General features: G+C 39.5%; 1 protein-coding gene across 1 annotated transcript in view; it reads left to right on the top strand.

Annotated features, from left to right (window-relative positions):
* The window catches only part of LOC127630155 (nectin-3-like protein), a 59,133-nt gene that overhangs the window by 11,314 nt on the left and 30,128 nt on the right, over positions 1-17,691 (top strand). The gene's annotated exons all lie outside the window — the stretch shown is intronic.

The raw sequence follows: 17,691 nt of genomic DNA, 5'->3' as shown, positions 1-17,691 counted from the left end.
CTGTCCCATATTAGCCGTGATTTATGTACAATAAAAAATTTGACAAATCCCATAGACTTACATTGATGGAATGTTCAAACAAGCTAAAGAAATCCTCGTGTGTGTATGAGAGAGAGAAAGAGAGAGAGAGAGAGAGAGAGAGACTGAGCATGTGATTACCTGCATCTGTTAACATTAGTTTAACTCTATTCCTCAGCCAGGGGTGTTATACTTAAGTGAAAGTACGGATACTGAGTGAAAATTTTACTCAATGAAAAGTCCAAGTATCTAGCCAAAAATATACTTGAGTGAAAGTAAAAAAGTATTCACATTCAATTGTACTTATTACTAAAAATTACAAAGTAAAAAATGTTCCTAGCTAGAATGAAATCAAGAGAAGTGATTATGTGAGAGGATGCTGTTTAATTCGATAGGTTTGTTAAGTCTCCGTCAACTGTCATATTTCTCATCCAGTGGCATTTGCAACCTGGTCATCGAATCATGTTACGATAACTAAATTTTTGCAAAATGATTTTTATGTGGCCTGTTGTACGTAATACTTCCACTTCCTGGTGAAATGAACACTAGAAGTGCTAAAATAACAATGACTTTTATCTCCAGTGAAATGGCAGATTATCAGTTCATTGACACTTACTTTTCGGTCTGTTCCTCACACAATGCTATCTTATAACAAATAAACACTTTTACTGTAGCGCATGACTCATTTTAACATGTGCATTACATAACCAACTACATTTTCAAGATTGTTTAAGTGTGATCAAATTGCACAGTAGCTCAAATGCAATACAAAGCACTGGGGTACGAGTCCTCAAGACCATGCGAGTCAGCGTGTTAGCCGAAAGTGTCATAGAAATTGTTTTTCATGACACATTTGCTTTTTATGACACTATCGGTTAAGTTTAAGTTTTAGGGTAGGGAGGTAGGTTTTGTTGATTTAAATCTCGATAGAACATTAACCTTAAAAACATCATCTGTTCGGGAGAACATTTCACTCACTTTTAGAGCCACACAGTGGACAATTCACTTCGGAACTACCTTGAGACGTGTAATGAACCACATCATTTTATTTTGCTAAACATTGCCACAGTCACGCAAAGTTCGTAGCACGGGAGGAGGCACTTACGAATTGCGATGTCTGAGCACCCAGACATAGAGAAAGAAAATTCAAAATAAGCTTTGAAGAAAGTTGGTAATGTTGTTGGTTTTGTGAATAGTTTTTTTTAGGTTTGCTACCAAACCTTGCTGTTGAGCATATGGATGAATTTATAATTCATAATTAATATTTACTCAGATTCCGTTATTTTTATTATCAATATTATCATCATTATCATTGCTGGTTTTATTGTTATTATTATAATTAACAGTTGCCGAACAACAACAATAATTCAGCAAATAGGGAGTAGAAATGAATAGATATGATTTAAATATGTAGGCATGTGTAGAAATACATGACATGTACACATTTCATTACAAAAGCCTTTTGTTCTTAAGAAAAGGCTTTTGTAATTGAATGTGTACATGTCATTTCTACACTTCTACACAGCAGGCGTTTAGAATAAAGTTTAGGACAAAAGCCATCAGTGTTTCTCTCTACGTGCTTATAGTTTTGAATGAATACATCACATTCAGTCGGGTGGTCACATATGGTCCAGTCGAACAAATATTTCAACATTTCCAAAGATCAGATCAGATGTGAAATTCTGCCTCTGCAGATGGTCGGAACTCCACACAGCCTCCGTGCGACACTCCGTTTGAAATGATTGACCTCTGGTCTGTCATCTGTCGTTTGTTGGATGCAATGAAAAGGCAACTTCAGTCCAGTAAGACAAAAGAAAGTGATCTGCAAAAATGTAGCGATTACTTTTCAAGTTTAAATAAAATTGTAAAGAGTAAAAAGTAAAACATTTTCTTTGGAAATGTAATTAAGTAAAAGTATTTCATTTAAATTGCACTCGAGTAAACTACAAATCCCCCAAAATTATACTTAAGTATTTTTACTCCATTATTTTACACCCTTACTCAATTTATTCACACCTGCAGTGTGATAGTAATCCACTCTGATCATGGAGTGATGCTTCCATACGTGCTATCTTTACATTTACATTTATGCATTTGGCAGACGCTTTTATCCAAAGAGACTTACAGAGCCGTTATTACAGGGACAATCCCCCCGGAGCAACCTGGAGTTAAGTGCCTTGCTCAAGGACACAATGGTGGTGACTGTGGGGCTCAAACCAGCATCCTTCTGATTACCAGATTACCAGTTATATGCTTAGACCACTACACCACCACCACTCCAGATTACTATCTGAATTATTCTACGACTATTTCACAATCGTTCAAGTGTTTTGTTGTCAGAAAGAAAACATGGAGAACACCAGTTTCATTCTTGTATATTTAATGGGGGACTTTTATTTTGACATTGACACAGAAAGTCTTCTCTGCCATTTTGAAAGTTTACATCTCCCAACTTGGAAACTTGTATCAGATAGGGGCCCTGAGCATCTTTGATTACTTTGTCTGTTGCGAATCTCTAAATGCTGAAGTTAAGTAATCTCTATTTCTCTGTCTCTATAGCTATTGTGTGGTAGTAATCCGAGTGATCACAGAGTGAGAGACAATTCCGGATGTCTTCATCCTGACTGTTGTCAACATACTTAATCATCAAATCAATTTGTTCTCCATTTACCTATCATTATCTACATAAGTATCTGGCTCCTGCAAAATTCATTATATTTGCAAGACAAGGAAAGCTCATTTTTCCCTCACTGAATGGGAGGACATTTTCCTAAACTCTGTCAGACAAACTGCTGAGTTTTAAAGAGATAGTTCACCAAAAATGACAGTTCTTGATTCTTCATTTTCTCAACCTCATGTCATTCCAAATCTGTATGTTTTTCTTGCTTCCATAGAATACGAATGATGAGAGATTTTAAGCAAAAAATTCAGGCCGCTCTTTTCCATATAATTAAAGTGAATGGGAACGGGAGATCAAATAAAAAAAAAATACTGAAAAAATAACAACAACATAAAAGCATCATATAAGTAGTCCTAAAGCAATACAATAACTTTATGTGAAGAACAGACAGAAATCTACATCACTATTTCCAAAAATCTTCTCTTCAAGATGTGATATGATGTGAAATTGGTCTTTGTTATCCCCAATTGCTTTCACTTTATAGAAAAAAGCAGCGTGAATATTCAACTTAACATCTCTTTTTTGAGATCCATGATCTCATACTGGTTTGGAACGACATGAGGGTGAATAAACGGTGACAGAATATTTTATATTTGTGTAAACTTCTACTTTAAGGATTCAGACAAGATCAATTTGCTTACCCATAAAGTTCCTTATAATTGTGTACTTCCTTTGACTTTTAGCACTGCTTCACTGCCATTATAACATTAACAGTTTTCATTTAAAATCCGCTCATTGGTCCATCCTTCCACACAACCGTCCACATCACTGAGACCTTTAAAAACAACTGGAATCTGAATGAGCTTTTGCGTGCAAAAGAGGAGTTTGGGCTCAGATGTTTCCTGCTTTTTTCTTAAATGTGAAAGTGTGGGATGCATCAACCCATTCTCACCTCCCTGTGACCTTATCCAAAGACCAGGGGCTGTGGGACAAGTCTCACCACACCGAAATGAAGTTAATATGTTTCAGGAGAGGGTGAGGTCAGGTTCGGAACTCGGTTCACACTGAGGCATTTGGCTTGTCAGACAAGAAGTGGAATGCATAGTGGAGGGCTCAGATATACAGTTGGACCCTGTGAACAGCTTGTAGCAATTAGTGATGTCAGGAGAGAGAAAAACAAACACAGGGAACACTTCAAAGACTGAACAGATCTCTTTCATTAATTCATTTCTGATTTGGTTCCCCTCGTTTCCTTTTTGTTTTCACTCATCTTCACCTTCCTTGTGCAGTGACCTTTCGATTTGTTCCTCGTAACCTTTGCCAAATGATTTGGTTTAATGCAGTCACACTATACCTCTCATCTCCAATTGAACTTGTTAAAAAAAAGAAAAGAAATATAATTAGCAGAGCTGGGCATGCTTTCAGAAAGCTTTGGCCAGGACCTTTTTTTTCTCCCCTTTTCTCCCCAATTTGGCATGCCCAATCCCAATGAGCTCTATGTCCTCATGGAGGTGTAGTGAATCACCTCAATCCGGGTGGTGGCGGACGAATCTCAGTTGCCTCCACGTCTGAGACCGTCAATCCGCGCATCTTATCACGTGACTTTTGAGCGCATTACCGCAGAGACCTAGTGCATGTGGAGGCTTCACACTATTCTCTGCGGCATCCACGCACAACTCATCACACGCCCCACTGAGAGCGAGAACCACATTTTAGCAACCACAAGGAGGTTACCCCATGTGACTTTACCCTTCCTAGCAACCGGGCCAATTTGGTTGCTTATGAGACCTGTTCACACTCCTGGAGTTCCAACTCGCGACTGAGCTACCCAGGCCCCCCGGACCTACAGCTGTGGCCAAAAGTATTGGCAGTGACATTAATTCTGTGTTTTGCAGAAGTTTTCTGCTTCAGTTGTGGTTTTGATTCACATTGTTTCTAGATTATTGTGCTGAGTGATCAGATGCATTTTAAATAATTGCAAAAAGCTTCATTGACCAAAAAAAAATACTTTATCACAAAAACTCAAATATCACAGTTTTTTGGCACTGGCACAAAATGACCAGCTAACATCATTTCACTAATCATATCAGCAGCACCTGGGAAAGTGTGAACGAGTACTAGTCAGGTGAAATCGTCCAATCAAGATTTTCAATCAAGTGCTTCCAATCATTGTGTTCTTGTTAGCAATGGTTTCCTCTAAAGAAAGACGTGCAGCCATCATCACTTTGCTTCAAAATGGCCTCACATGCAAGGAAATTGCTGCAAAGAATATTGCACCTGAGAGAACCATTTACCGGATCATCAAGAACTTCAAGGAGAGAGGTTCAACTGCTGTGAAGAAGGCTTTAGGATGTCCCAGAGTGTCCAGCAGGCACCAGGACCTCCTGAGGAGTCAGCTACGGAATCGTGTCACCACCAGTGCTCAATATTGGCAGCAGGTTGGTGTGAGTTCATCTGCACGCACAGTGAGGCGAAGACTTTTGGACAATGGCCTGGTGTCAAGAAGGGCAGCAAAGAAGCCACTTCTCTCCAAGAAAAACTTCAAGGACAGTCTGAAATTCTGCAGGAAGTACAAGGATTGAACAGCAGAAGACTGGTGCAAAGATATGTTCTCTGATGAAGCCCCCTTCCGACTGTTTTGACATCTGAAAAATCGATAGTCCGGAGAAGAAAAGGTGAACGCTACCATGATTCCTGTGTCGTGCCAGCAGTGAAGTATCCTGAGACCATCCATGTGTGGGGTTGCTTTACATCCAAGGGAGTGGGCTCTCTCACAATTCTGCCCAAAAAGTCTGCCATGAATAAATAATGGTATCAAAACATCCTGCAAGAGCAACTTCTCCAAACAATCCAGTAGCAATTTGGTGATGATCCGTGCCTTTTCCAGCATGATGGAGCACCGTGTCACAAAGCAAGAGTGATAATGAAGTGGCTCGGAGATCATTACATTGAAATTTTGGATCAGTGGCCAGGCAACTCCCCGGATCTTAATCCCATAGAGGCGAGTGGACAAGCAGAAGCCTACAAATTGTGGTCAACTCCGAGCGCTAAGGCAAGAATGGATAGCCATCAGTCAGGATTTGGCCCTGAAGCAGATATCCAGCATGCAAGAGTGAACTGCAGAGGTTATGAAGAACAAGGGTCAACACTGTAAATATTGACTCTTTGCATAAATTGAGTGTTTTTGCCAATAAAAGCCTTTAAAATTCATGAAATGCTTATCATTATTTTACAGTATAATAGAAACTTATAAAAAATAATCTACAAATACTGAAGTAGCAAACTTTGCAAAACACAAAATGTATGTCACTGACAATACTTTTGGCCACGGTTGTACATGCTTTTTGAAGTTTTACATATTTTTAAGACATGCCTGGTTTGAGGTAATGATAGAACCCCTTTAGATTATAATAGATTATTTTCAAGGAAAGTTTACATGCTTGCGAAGGAATGGTGGTAACTGTATCTACATAGCTCTTTCAGTGCACTCAATGGCAAACCAAATTGTTTCAGTTTAGCTGGAGTTTAAAATCAAAGCCGTGTCGTGTCATTACTTATGTCATTGTGTGTACACGTTTACAGCAAATGCAATGGGCACCAATTTGCTTGTCTGGCTTTGATTCAGATATCTGAGGCAGAGGCCATCTGTTCACCTCTACAGAAAACAGGGACTATATTCTTCTACACTTGCTGAACAAAAGATGGAATTAAGCTGCAATTATAGAGCTTTGTACCAGAATGTTCTGGGTTCAATACATGCCAAAGGAATAGTACACTCATAAATGAAAATATTGTCATAATTTACCCATGTGTCATTCCAAAACTGTGACTTTCTGTGCAGAACACAAAATTAGATGTTTTAATGAATACCATGGCTCATCTCTTTAATACAATGCCTCACTTTAAAGCCTAAAAACGACTCAAAGGTGTCAAAAGTAGTCCATGTGATTCATGTGTCATATTCCATGTCTTCGGAAGGTATTAGTAACACCATGAAATGTAAGTAATTTTTCTTTTCTTGATGTCTGTTGCACATTAATGAGTGCATGAGAGAAGCTTGTACAAAGTGGTTAGTTTTTAGCACAAAAAAGAAATGGGAAAAATATGAAATCACACTGTTCTGAATGACAGAATCACATACTAGCATTCTTTCAACTCATGTCATGACCATGTAAAGCTAGTAAACCTTGTAACGTTCACGTATATGCAAGAAGTCCAATCAGGATTTTGCTTGTTACCTGATCAGCCGATATCGATCAGATCACCTTTTATCAGGATATCTGTCATAACTGGCTATAAGGCTTTTTTGGTAACACTTTACAATAAGGTACCATTCGTTCATATTAGTTAATGCATTAGGTATCACTAACTAACAATTAACAATATATTTGTTACACAATTTATTAATCTATGTTAATGTTTGTTAATAAATATACAATTGTTCATTGTTAGTTCATGCTAGTTCATTGTGCATTAAGAAATGTTAACAAAAGCAACTTTTGATAAAAAAAATTATTTGTATATGTTGAAAGTAACATTAATTAAGATTAATAAATGCTTAATAAGTATTGTTCATTTAAGTCTTAGTTCATGTTAACTAATATTGTTAACTAATGTTAACAAATGAAACCTTATTGTAAAGTGTTGCCGCTTTTTTAAATATATTTTTAAATAAAAGTAGATTCTAACAAAATATTCTCTATATTTAGATAGATGGTCCTATAAAAGATGAAGCTTAGAGTCAAACTGAAGTCAAACTGATAACCCATAGGTGCAATTAAACTTAATGTGACTTTTTCAGTTATTGATTCATTGTTATTGATCCATAAAATTATTATTATTCCTCATTTTATTTGTAGTTTATTTTTGCATTATATTTAATACATTATATTATAGTATATATATAAATTCCTTCCCTGACTTTTTGTTTAGTTGGATGATTTAAATAGTTCATTTCTCACTTGTTGCTGCTTGAACTTTAATGAGCAGAATGTGTGCTCATTAAAAAACAGCGCATGTTTCTGGACTCTACGGGTCCACCTACAAAACCTTCCAGATCAAATCTTTTTTTTATTTTATATATATATATAATTTGCATAAGGCCTTCTTAAAAATAAGAGCATCACATTTCTGCTTTTAAATCCTCCGGTGTGATATTCAAAATTATTTTCTGCTGGATAATGCCAAATATTCCTTTAATGCTAGCATAATCACTGAGGTTTTGTGGCAGGATTCAGGTTCACTTTTCTACGCAGATTCTAGATGTGCCAAGATGGAACATGTGTCATTTTTAGATGTCCAAACGGTGAAGCATAGTGGTGTGTATAGGTTTGGGGAGTTGATTTCACAGCCGACTGCAGGCTGATATTTTTGCCAGTGTGTGTTTGTTATCCTCCCCCGATGACCACAGTAGGATGTGTTTGTAGAATGTATGTGTGTACGTGACATGGAAGGGTTGGGAGGTCAGTGGTGGACTGGCTGGCAGACAGGTGACAGCTGCTCCCACAGCTCAGACTGCAGTAAAGTGGAGACAGCACAGGCTGTGTTGTTCTGCCCTAAACACAACAAACATGCACAGGGCAACCATAAACATAAAGCATAAATAACTTGCCAAACCTTTTTATTTTAAATGCTAATTGAGCCTAATTTGCAAAATCACATGACAGCCATTGTTAAGTAAGTAAATGGGAAACGTGATAACCCTGTAATATTACAGTAATTACTGCTAGGAGAGTATCTAATAAATCTCAAAATTGGTTTTGTAATGTATTTAAAAAAAGAATAAACAATTAAACCAGATTTATGTTTCAAGTGCTTGCCAGGCATCAAAAAATAGATGTTAAAGTTGCAGGTATGGTAAGTTTAGGGTCTTTTGTTCTCTGTAAATGAAACGCAGAGCTGCTTTGCCATTGTCATGACCAGTATTGAGTAAGTTTCTCAAAAAACAAATCCACTACAAATTACTTTGTAATCCTCTAAAGTTGTAATCAGACTACTTTACTCATTTCTTCATGTGCAAAGTAATCACATTGCTAATGACTTCACTTTTAAGTTACTTTCTAAAACCCTATTCACAGGAATGCTTTTGTATTTCCACTCAATGATTTCAAAATAATGTTTATATTTCCTCCTTTTTTATTGAGTCTTTAGAGGGTGCACACTCCTCTGCTGTCACAGAAATGCAAATAGATGTTCATATGAACATAATTCATGTTGTATTTTACCTAAATAATATTATTTAGAAATGTACTTAAACATAATTAAATGAACCTCAACTGTAACTGTAATCTGATCAGTAATTTACATGTAATGAGTTTCACTACTTTTTATAAAGTAATTTGTTTACAGTAACTAATTACTTTTTAATCAGATTACACCCAACACTGTTCATGACACATCTTGTTTTCTGTGGACTGTGCACAAAATCAAATCAACCCCTTTTTTTGCAGTGTAAAGGTGATATAGATGGTTAAAGAGATCCAAGAAAGAAAAGACCAATCAAAATTCATTATGCATTAATAGATATGCAATAGAAGATGATCAATGACAATTCAGTATGAAATCAGCTATCAGAAAATAGTAATCTCAATGCTGTCGGTTAGATTATGAATGGTGAAAATGCCCAATTGGGTGAATTTTACAAAAGATATAAATGTTGCAGCCTTACGCTAAAATGCTTTCAATATTTTTTTTTTCACATCAAGCTACACACCATACCCCATAATGACAACCAGATTTTTGATAACTTTGCAAATGTATTTAAAATAAAATATCACATTTAAATGTAAAACAATAATAATATTTAAAGCTTTTTAGCATAAGGCTGCAACATAACAAAATGTGAAAACAATTAAGGGGTCACTCTGAATACTTTATGAATGCACTGTGTGTGTGTGTGTGTGTGTGTGTGTGCGTGCGTGCGTGCGTGCGTGTGTGCGTGCGTGCATGCATGTGTGTGTGAAATTATCACTTTGTGGGGACCAAATGTTCCCATAAGGATTGTAAAACCCTGAATGTTTGACCTTGTGGGGACATTTTGTCGGTTCCCATGAGGAAAACAGCTTATAAATCATTCTAAATTATGTTTTTTGAAAATGTAAAAATGCAGAACGTTTTCTGTGAGGGTTAGGTTCAGGGGTAGGGTTAGGGTTAGGGGATAGAATATATAGTTTGTACAGTATAAAAACCATTATGCCTATGGAAAGTCCCCATAAAACATGGAAACCCAACATGTGTGTGTGTGTGTGTGTGTGTGTGTGTGTGTGTGTGTAGCATCATCTAAAGCTAAAATTATACAAAACTTAAGAGGCTATATATTAATTAATTTCAGACATTTGCAGAGAAGAATTAATGCAGAGGAATTATGGCAAGCTCTATTCATACAATAAATAAATACATTGATGCCCTTTATGTCAGGTCATACAGCCTGGTGTAAATATATTTTTCTTCATTAACTTGTGTTCCATGAGTACAAGACTGTTGGAGTAAAAATGCTGGCTCCTCATGCAGTCTGGTAAGAACTCGGAATCCCTCTGTGTTTACCTAAGTTTTGATGTGGCAGCCCAACATCAAACATCAGACCACATCTGAAGTTTGCCAGATCATAAGTTTTGTTGATAGTTGAGCACAATTTCAAGCTATTTTCTCACAGAGGTAGTTATTATAACTCTGGGTAAAAGGAGATTTCCTCCCACTGGCTGTTTACGGACTGTCTGATGCATACTTCTCTCAAAAATGGCAAAGTCTGGTTAAAATCACAACCAGTCACAATCTCATTGGCTTACTGCTATTGTATTTAGCTGGATAGTTTTTGGCCAGAATAAGATAAAATGTGAACCAGACTTTTTGCTGATAATCAAAAGACTAGCTCTGCATGACTAGGTGTTTATCAATCCACCAGGAGTTATTTGTTTAAAAGTTTTACAATGAGCTGCACTTCTGATGAAGAATTAAGCTGGAAATATAGATCTAGTGTAATCAAAGAAAGAATGGGTGTGTTCTGTACAGTGGTTCAAAACAGCTTGCCAGCACAAACTTTCAGAAGAATTTCATGCTAGCTGTTAAACACCTTTTGCCATTGGTCCACATAATAGGTACAGTTGGTATGACCCAACGCTCCACTTACTTTGACGGCAACATGTTTTTCTGGTTAATTTCTTCACTTAATCGAGATCAGCCAACTAGAACACAATGGTGTGCAGAGTTGCAACCCTAATATACACCCATTTTTGCAGTAGTATCAGTGACGTTAAATGTATGACAATATCTTTTTTGTTACGTGGATTCTTTTCACAAAATTCATCATACAATAACAGTAGATATTATGCATATTATGACCACATATAGAGTGCTAGCGTTAGCATTAGCGCCATGAATGTAGAATATAAATATGACAAATTACACCATATCTACTTCATTTATATGGTTAAATATTATGGTTAAAACAGCTTTCTTTTACTGATCTCATATAGATTCTAAACATAGAATGATGCATGTAGTCATTGATAACACATTTTAATGTCACATTGGTTTTACATGTAATCTGTTGTCATGAAAGCACATGTCTCATATTTAAATGCTCCTCTAAAAGCAGTCCCCAGCAGTGTGGGTAGTGTTCTAATGTTCGCAAACAATATACCGATGCTCGACTGTTTCAACCTTCTTTCTACCTCTAAAGGAAGAACAAAGAAGAACTTTGTCATGTGTGTATTGGAGTCTTTAGTCGCTGCATTTGACAAATTTCATGGAATCAAATCTTTGAAATGGTTTTGAAATGGAGAGATCTTTGTTTGAGGTAGTTTGTTTCAAGCAAGTTAACAAGTTATTATTCCGGCTAATCTATTTTTAATTGTGGCATCGAGTTCAGATTTATCTAGCCCGATAAGTCACATAAAAGATGGAAGTATTGTACTGAAGGTGGTTTTACTCCTCGGTCAGATTACCCTTTTCTAATGCTGCCTTCACATGCTATTGGAATTATCTATATTATATTATATGAGTACACAAGTTTCACACTTGGAAGTTGCACATGAACTACCCCTCAAGTTGTAATTACGACTGGGAATTTTGATCATTTTGATACCTGAGTTTCCAAGTTGGGAGGAGACATAAACTTTCAACATGGTGGAGGACAGAACAGTTTCTGTAGAGAATGACAGCTAATTCAGCTAATTGTTAGCACTTGCCATTTAGGTAATGTACATTTATTCAAATCAGCAACAATTTGATGTACACGCATGTTGTAAATTTTTATACTGTGAAAATAGCTTGTATTTGACCAAAATTCTATTATTGTCAGCTAGCTGAGTAATATGTATTATGGTGTCAAAATAAAAGTTCCTCTAGAAATGTGCATGAACAAACATGGCATCATCGTTTCTGTTTTTCTTTCCGACAACAAGCCACTTGAACGCGACATACTCGTAATTACCAGAAGTGGGAAGAATGATAATTCCAAAAACACATGAAGGCAGCATAAGTGAGCAGTTCTTTACCAAAATAAGCTATTGTATACACCAGACTTGTGAGACTGGGTTATATAATAATTGTACACTCACTAAACAGTTTATTAGTTACACCTGAACACCTGGTTATTCATGTGAATATCTATTCAGCCAATTGTGTGGCTAAAGTGCAATGCATAAAATCATTCAGATACAGGTCAAGAGCTTAAGTTAATGTTATCATCAACCATCAAAATTGGGGAAAAATGTGATCTCAGTGATTTTGACCATTGCTTAGCTGTTGGTGCCAGACAGTCTGGTGTGAAAGACTCTACAACACTAGGGAAGTAGGACACAGGGAAGCTGGTTTTCCAGACTCAGTTAAGATTTTTAATCACCACGTCAATGCTTTACAACTTTCAAAGACTCAACAGTTTCAGAGGCTAGTAGACATTCAAACTCATTTAGCTTCCCAACATAAACTTATTAGCTTCACAACATAAAATCATTAGCTTCACAAGCATTGTAGGCTTCGTTGTGCCAGACTCACTCTGCCTCTGCTGGTGGCGTGGTCATTTATAGGGCTCTCCCCATGCTCTCTGGAATTAGAGACAGGTGTAATCTAGCTCAAGTGTAAGCACCCCTACTGCTTTCCCTCACTCTGGACGGACGTTTGACCACGGCCCCGCTGCCACATATCCCTACCACCCGACTCAGGCCAGGGAACCTTCAGGCTTGTCTACCACTTGTCACCACCCCCCCCCCCCCCCATTTCTGGAAAGACATATACAGCCCCAGTCTGTGGACCACCTTGAGTTCCAGGTGTTCCGCGCGTTGGTATCCTTCATGCGGTGGAGCCATTGGAATGTGGTTTGATCCGAGCAGAGGGTGAAGGCATACCCCAGAAGATAGTAACAGAGAGTGAGGACTGCCCACTCGATGGCCAGACAATCTTTCTCCATGGTGCTGTAATTTGTTTCCCTCAAGGAGAGCTTGCGGCTTATGTATAGCACCAGGCGCTCTTCACCCTCCATCACCTGTGCGAGTATGGCCTCCGGCCCTCTGTCTGTAGCGTCTGTCTGCAATACGAAAGGGAGAGAGAAATTAGGTGCATGTAAAAGTGCCCCGCCACAAGGTGTGGCTTTAATCTGCTTAAATGCCTGTTGAAACTGCTCCGTCCACTGGACCGGTCTGGAGCTCCCTTTTTAGTGAGATCAGTCAGCGGGCTGGTGATGTCCGAATAATTAGGCACAAACCTCTTATAATAGCCAGCCAGCCCCAGGAACTGTCTCACCCACTTATTGGGTCTTGGTTCTCTGGCAGGTCGCAATCACTGCAGTCTTGTCAATTTGGGGACACACCTGGGCGTGGCCCTAGTGGCCCCGCCCATCTCAGAACCACCCTCAGATTCTGCAAATGCCACTGCCAATCATTACTGTAAATGATGATGTCATCTAAATAGGCAGCAGCTTACGCCAAATGCGGTCTGAGGATTCAGTCCATGAGGCGCTGAAAAGTGGCTGGGGCACTAAACAAACTGAACGGTAGTGTCACAAATTGGTGTAATCCAATGTCCAGTGTGGAGAAGGCTGTTTTCTAACAGGAAATTGGTTTCAAGGGGATCTGCCAATAACCCTTTGTCAAATCCAGTGTCGAATAAAATTGAGCAGTGCCCAACTGATCGAGAAACTCGATCTGTGAGGCATTGGGTATGTGTTAAATTTAGACACGGCGTTGACTTTTCTATAATCCACATAGAACCATACAGACCCGACGCTCTTAGGAACTAGAACAACCAGGCTGGACCAATCGCTGTGGGATTCCTCTATTACCCCCATATTGAGCATTGCATCCAAAATACCGAACTATTTTATTTTTTGTGCTCGGGCAATCGGTAGGGATGGCTACGTACCACCACCCCTGGCTCGGTCTCAATGTGGTGCTGGATGATATTGATATGATTAGGTCTTCACCTCCGGCCCGAGCTCCGCCCTCTCCGTAACTACCGTAGCCAAGGTCACAGGGACCAACTCCCTCCATAATTTCAGAAGATTGAGGTAATATATTGTTAGTTGCATCTATCGGTTCGCTTTACCTCATAATCAAGATCCCCCACTTGTCATGTGACCTCAAAGAGTCCTTGTCAATTGGCGAGTAATTTTGAGGCTGATGTGGTGAGCAATACATGTACCTTATCTCCCGAGTTCCCCTATTATACAGTCGGCTCTGTCATTCTTGAGCTAGGAGCAAATTCTCCTGTGTTAGTTGCCCCAAGGTGTGGAGTTTTGCTCTAAGATCAAAAATGTATTGAATTTCAATTTTACTGGTTGAAGGTCCCTCCTCCCAAGCTTTACGTATGACATTAAGCACGCAGCGTGGGCACCGCCCATACAGTAGCTCATACAATACCCACCCGGGAGATTATTTTGAAGAGTGCCTCCGCAACACTACAAACCCCTTCGGGAATACCCCTGAGGATGGGAGTGGCCGCAGGCTCAAACTTCCCCCCCATGTCCAGGAACCAGGACATGTTGTCCTGGTTCCGTCTCGTCTGCCAGAGCATCTCACATTTCACATCCCGTCGCTTTTGTGCAGGACCCATTTGCGCCCATTCCCTTTAATACATTTCTGAATTTGGGCTCCCCAAAATTAGCAGATGGGTGAGGTTGGAACTAAACGCAGCCTCCACTCTATGCTTTGTTCCCCGGAATTTAATCACAAGGGTCACCATATGGTAGTTGTGAATATACCTATGCACAAACTTCACCAGCATCCCCAGATCCATCACAGGGCATTGATCCTGGAAGTGTCCTGGATCCCCGCAACTCCAGCAGGCTGGCCCAGGCACCACGCCCACACCTGCGTTGGCGGACACTTTCACCTAAGGGGGAGGGCAGCAGGGAACTATAGATACTGGGGGCAGTACAAACCCCCGCACATGGGGAACGGGCCTCGGTGGTAGGGCTCCTTGCCTCCACGGGGCAGGTGAGATGGAAGAGGGGAGGGGGAAGAGAACGGGGAAAACATAGAGGGAGGGGAGAGAGGAGGGCTCTTCTCCTCAGGTACACCGCCATATTGTCTAATGCCAGTCGGACAGCTTCCACCATCAACGCAAGGCGGCGGCACTAGACCCACTCTGCTGTGCTTTTTTTAGTTGATGGATTAGCTGATCCAGCACCACTTGGTCGATCACTCCCATGACGTCGCGAGCCCCTGCCAGTAGCCATTTCTGGCATGCGTCTCGGAGCCGTTGGGTGAAAACAAACGGCAGCCGGACATCTCCAGCTTCATGGAATGAAACAGCTGGCAGCACTGCTCTGGACTGTGGACAACCCATTGCAGGATGGCCATCTTCAGGTCCTCATAAGGTTAGCTGCCAACAGCTGTTGAGCAGCAAGCTGGGCTTCCCCGGACAGCAACGGGAATAGCCTTGCCACCCACTGGTCACGCGGCCAGCCCCCACATCTCCACTGTCCGCTCAAGTAAGTCGAGGAAGTTAGCGCCCTTACCGCTTTCCCTCATTCTCACGCTTGACCATGTCCCCGTTGCCACAGCTGGTTTCAGTATTTCTGTAACTGCTGATTTCCTGGGATTTTTAAGCACAACAGTTTACAGTTTACACAGAATGGTGCCAACAGCAAAAAAACATCCAGTGAATGGTAGTTCTGTGGACGGAAAAGCCTTGTTGATGAGAGAGGTCAACAGAGAATGGCCAGACTGGTTCGAGCTGACAGAAAGGCTATGGTAACTCACATAACCACAATTGTAGTGAGCAGAATAGCATCTTAGAATGTACAACATGCTGAACCTTGAGGCGGATGGGCTACAACAGCAGAAGATCACACCGGGCACTTTATTGGGACCATAGTGTTCCTTTAATAAAGTGCTCAGTGAGAGTATTTACAGTTGTACTAGTTGTAAAGCAATTTGTTTGCTAGTACCTTCTGCAATAGCTAAATGGTCACATGAGGGCCTTACAGGTACTGTGAGTGACATAAATGACTCTTTAACAATCTTTTCAGTGTGAATTGAAATGTGTGATCCATTTGATATTTGAGAAGTCAGCCAGATTGCATTGTACTCTCTCTCTCTCTCTCTCTCTCTCTCTCTCTCTCTCTCTCTCCCTCTCTCTCCCCCTCTCTATGACACACACCCTCCCTTCTCCCTCTTTGTGTGTGTGGTGGTATTCTTGCAATTACTGGGTGGGCAGGGGAACAGGCACAGGGAGAGCCTGCACCCATACAGGCAAGACATAATAGCAGAGGTTTACCTCTAGTATGCAGCTGCCAAGGTTTCAAAATATCAGTCACTATTTAGTGCCTCCATAGACACATTTTTTATGATATGGTCTTGTATACCCAGCCTATGTATTTTAACTTGTACAGCTTTACCTTTTTGACTGTTTTGAAGATTTAAATAGTTAGTTTGTACATGCAGCATGTTTTGAATGCTGTCAATATTTTTTAAAGGGTGAAAAGATTAGTGTCCCGATTAATAGTTTTTCCATCTGAAATGCAGCAGTTTGTAAGCTTTAATGACTAAGGACAATTATATTTTGACTGCTCAGTGTTTCTCTCAGAATGTGTTTTGCACAACTCCTTTTCTATAGCCTATAATTTTTCTGTTTTCCAGTGATCACAATGGAGACGTGCTCTTTTGTTTTGCTTTACGAACACTATGATTTCCTGCACGAGACTAAGCTGCAGACTAGTGTGTTGTTTACTATTTAAGATAAACTTTTAACCCCTTTAAGCCTTTATCTGTGCCGAGAAATGCTGGAGATTATTAGTAAATTTGCCTTGAGGAATTTGTCTAGATTAAGTTTGAAATTAACATGATTGATTCATAAATTAACATTAAAATCCAAAGCCAAAGTGTATACCAAATAATACAAAATACAGAATATAATGTTGATTCTATAAAAACAAATGAAATATTCTTGAACAGTAATACACTTTGAATCATAGACCAGCAGGTAAGCTGGTGCAAATCACATTGCTCAATCAGATATACCATTGGTGGAGCCAGGCTGGTTGGAAAGCTCAAACAAACAGAGAAATGTTTTGAATTTGAATTTTGATTTCTAAAAAAATCTACATTTGAATGGCTTTAAAGCTTAATGGGACCCCTGATTTGAGTGGGAATGTCATCTCCATCTCTTCCCTCCACATTTATTTAATCAGTCTTGTCTATTGTAACCGTAACTGCTAGCTTGTCAGAAAATCATGTTTACTTGTTTCAGCAAATAACTCCAGTGTGTTCAAATAAACATGCACAAGGGCACAGATGCAGAATAAAGACACCCATTAAACAGTAAAAAATGCTCCCAAATTGGCTGTTGGTGTTTTTCATCTTGTTCCAGAGGCTTTTATTAGGAAGGTGCTCAGAAGGTTAACAGAGAAGATGGAGCATCCTGCGGTGTGACGCGGGGGTCTGTATGCTGCTAATAAATGTGAATCATGGGCTGTGTAGCACAGCACTCCCTGACTGCAGCCATTCAGAAGGAAGGCCTCCTGCACGGGGTGTAATTACGGCTGGGGAAAACACAAGCCCTCATTATCTGCCTTACTAGATCTTCCACTACCTTACTTCAGTTATGACCTTTCAAGG

Source organism: Xyrauchen texanus, chromosome 36 (assembly GCF_025860055.1).
Source record: "Xyrauchen texanus isolate HMW12.3.18 chromosome 36, RBS_HiC_50CHRs, whole genome shotgun sequence".
Lineage (NCBI taxonomy): Eukaryota > Metazoa > Chordata > Actinopteri > Cypriniformes > Catostomidae > Xyrauchen > Xyrauchen texanus.
Note: the sequence above shows the minus strand (reverse complement) of the source record. Positions and strands in the feature narration are given on the sequence as shown.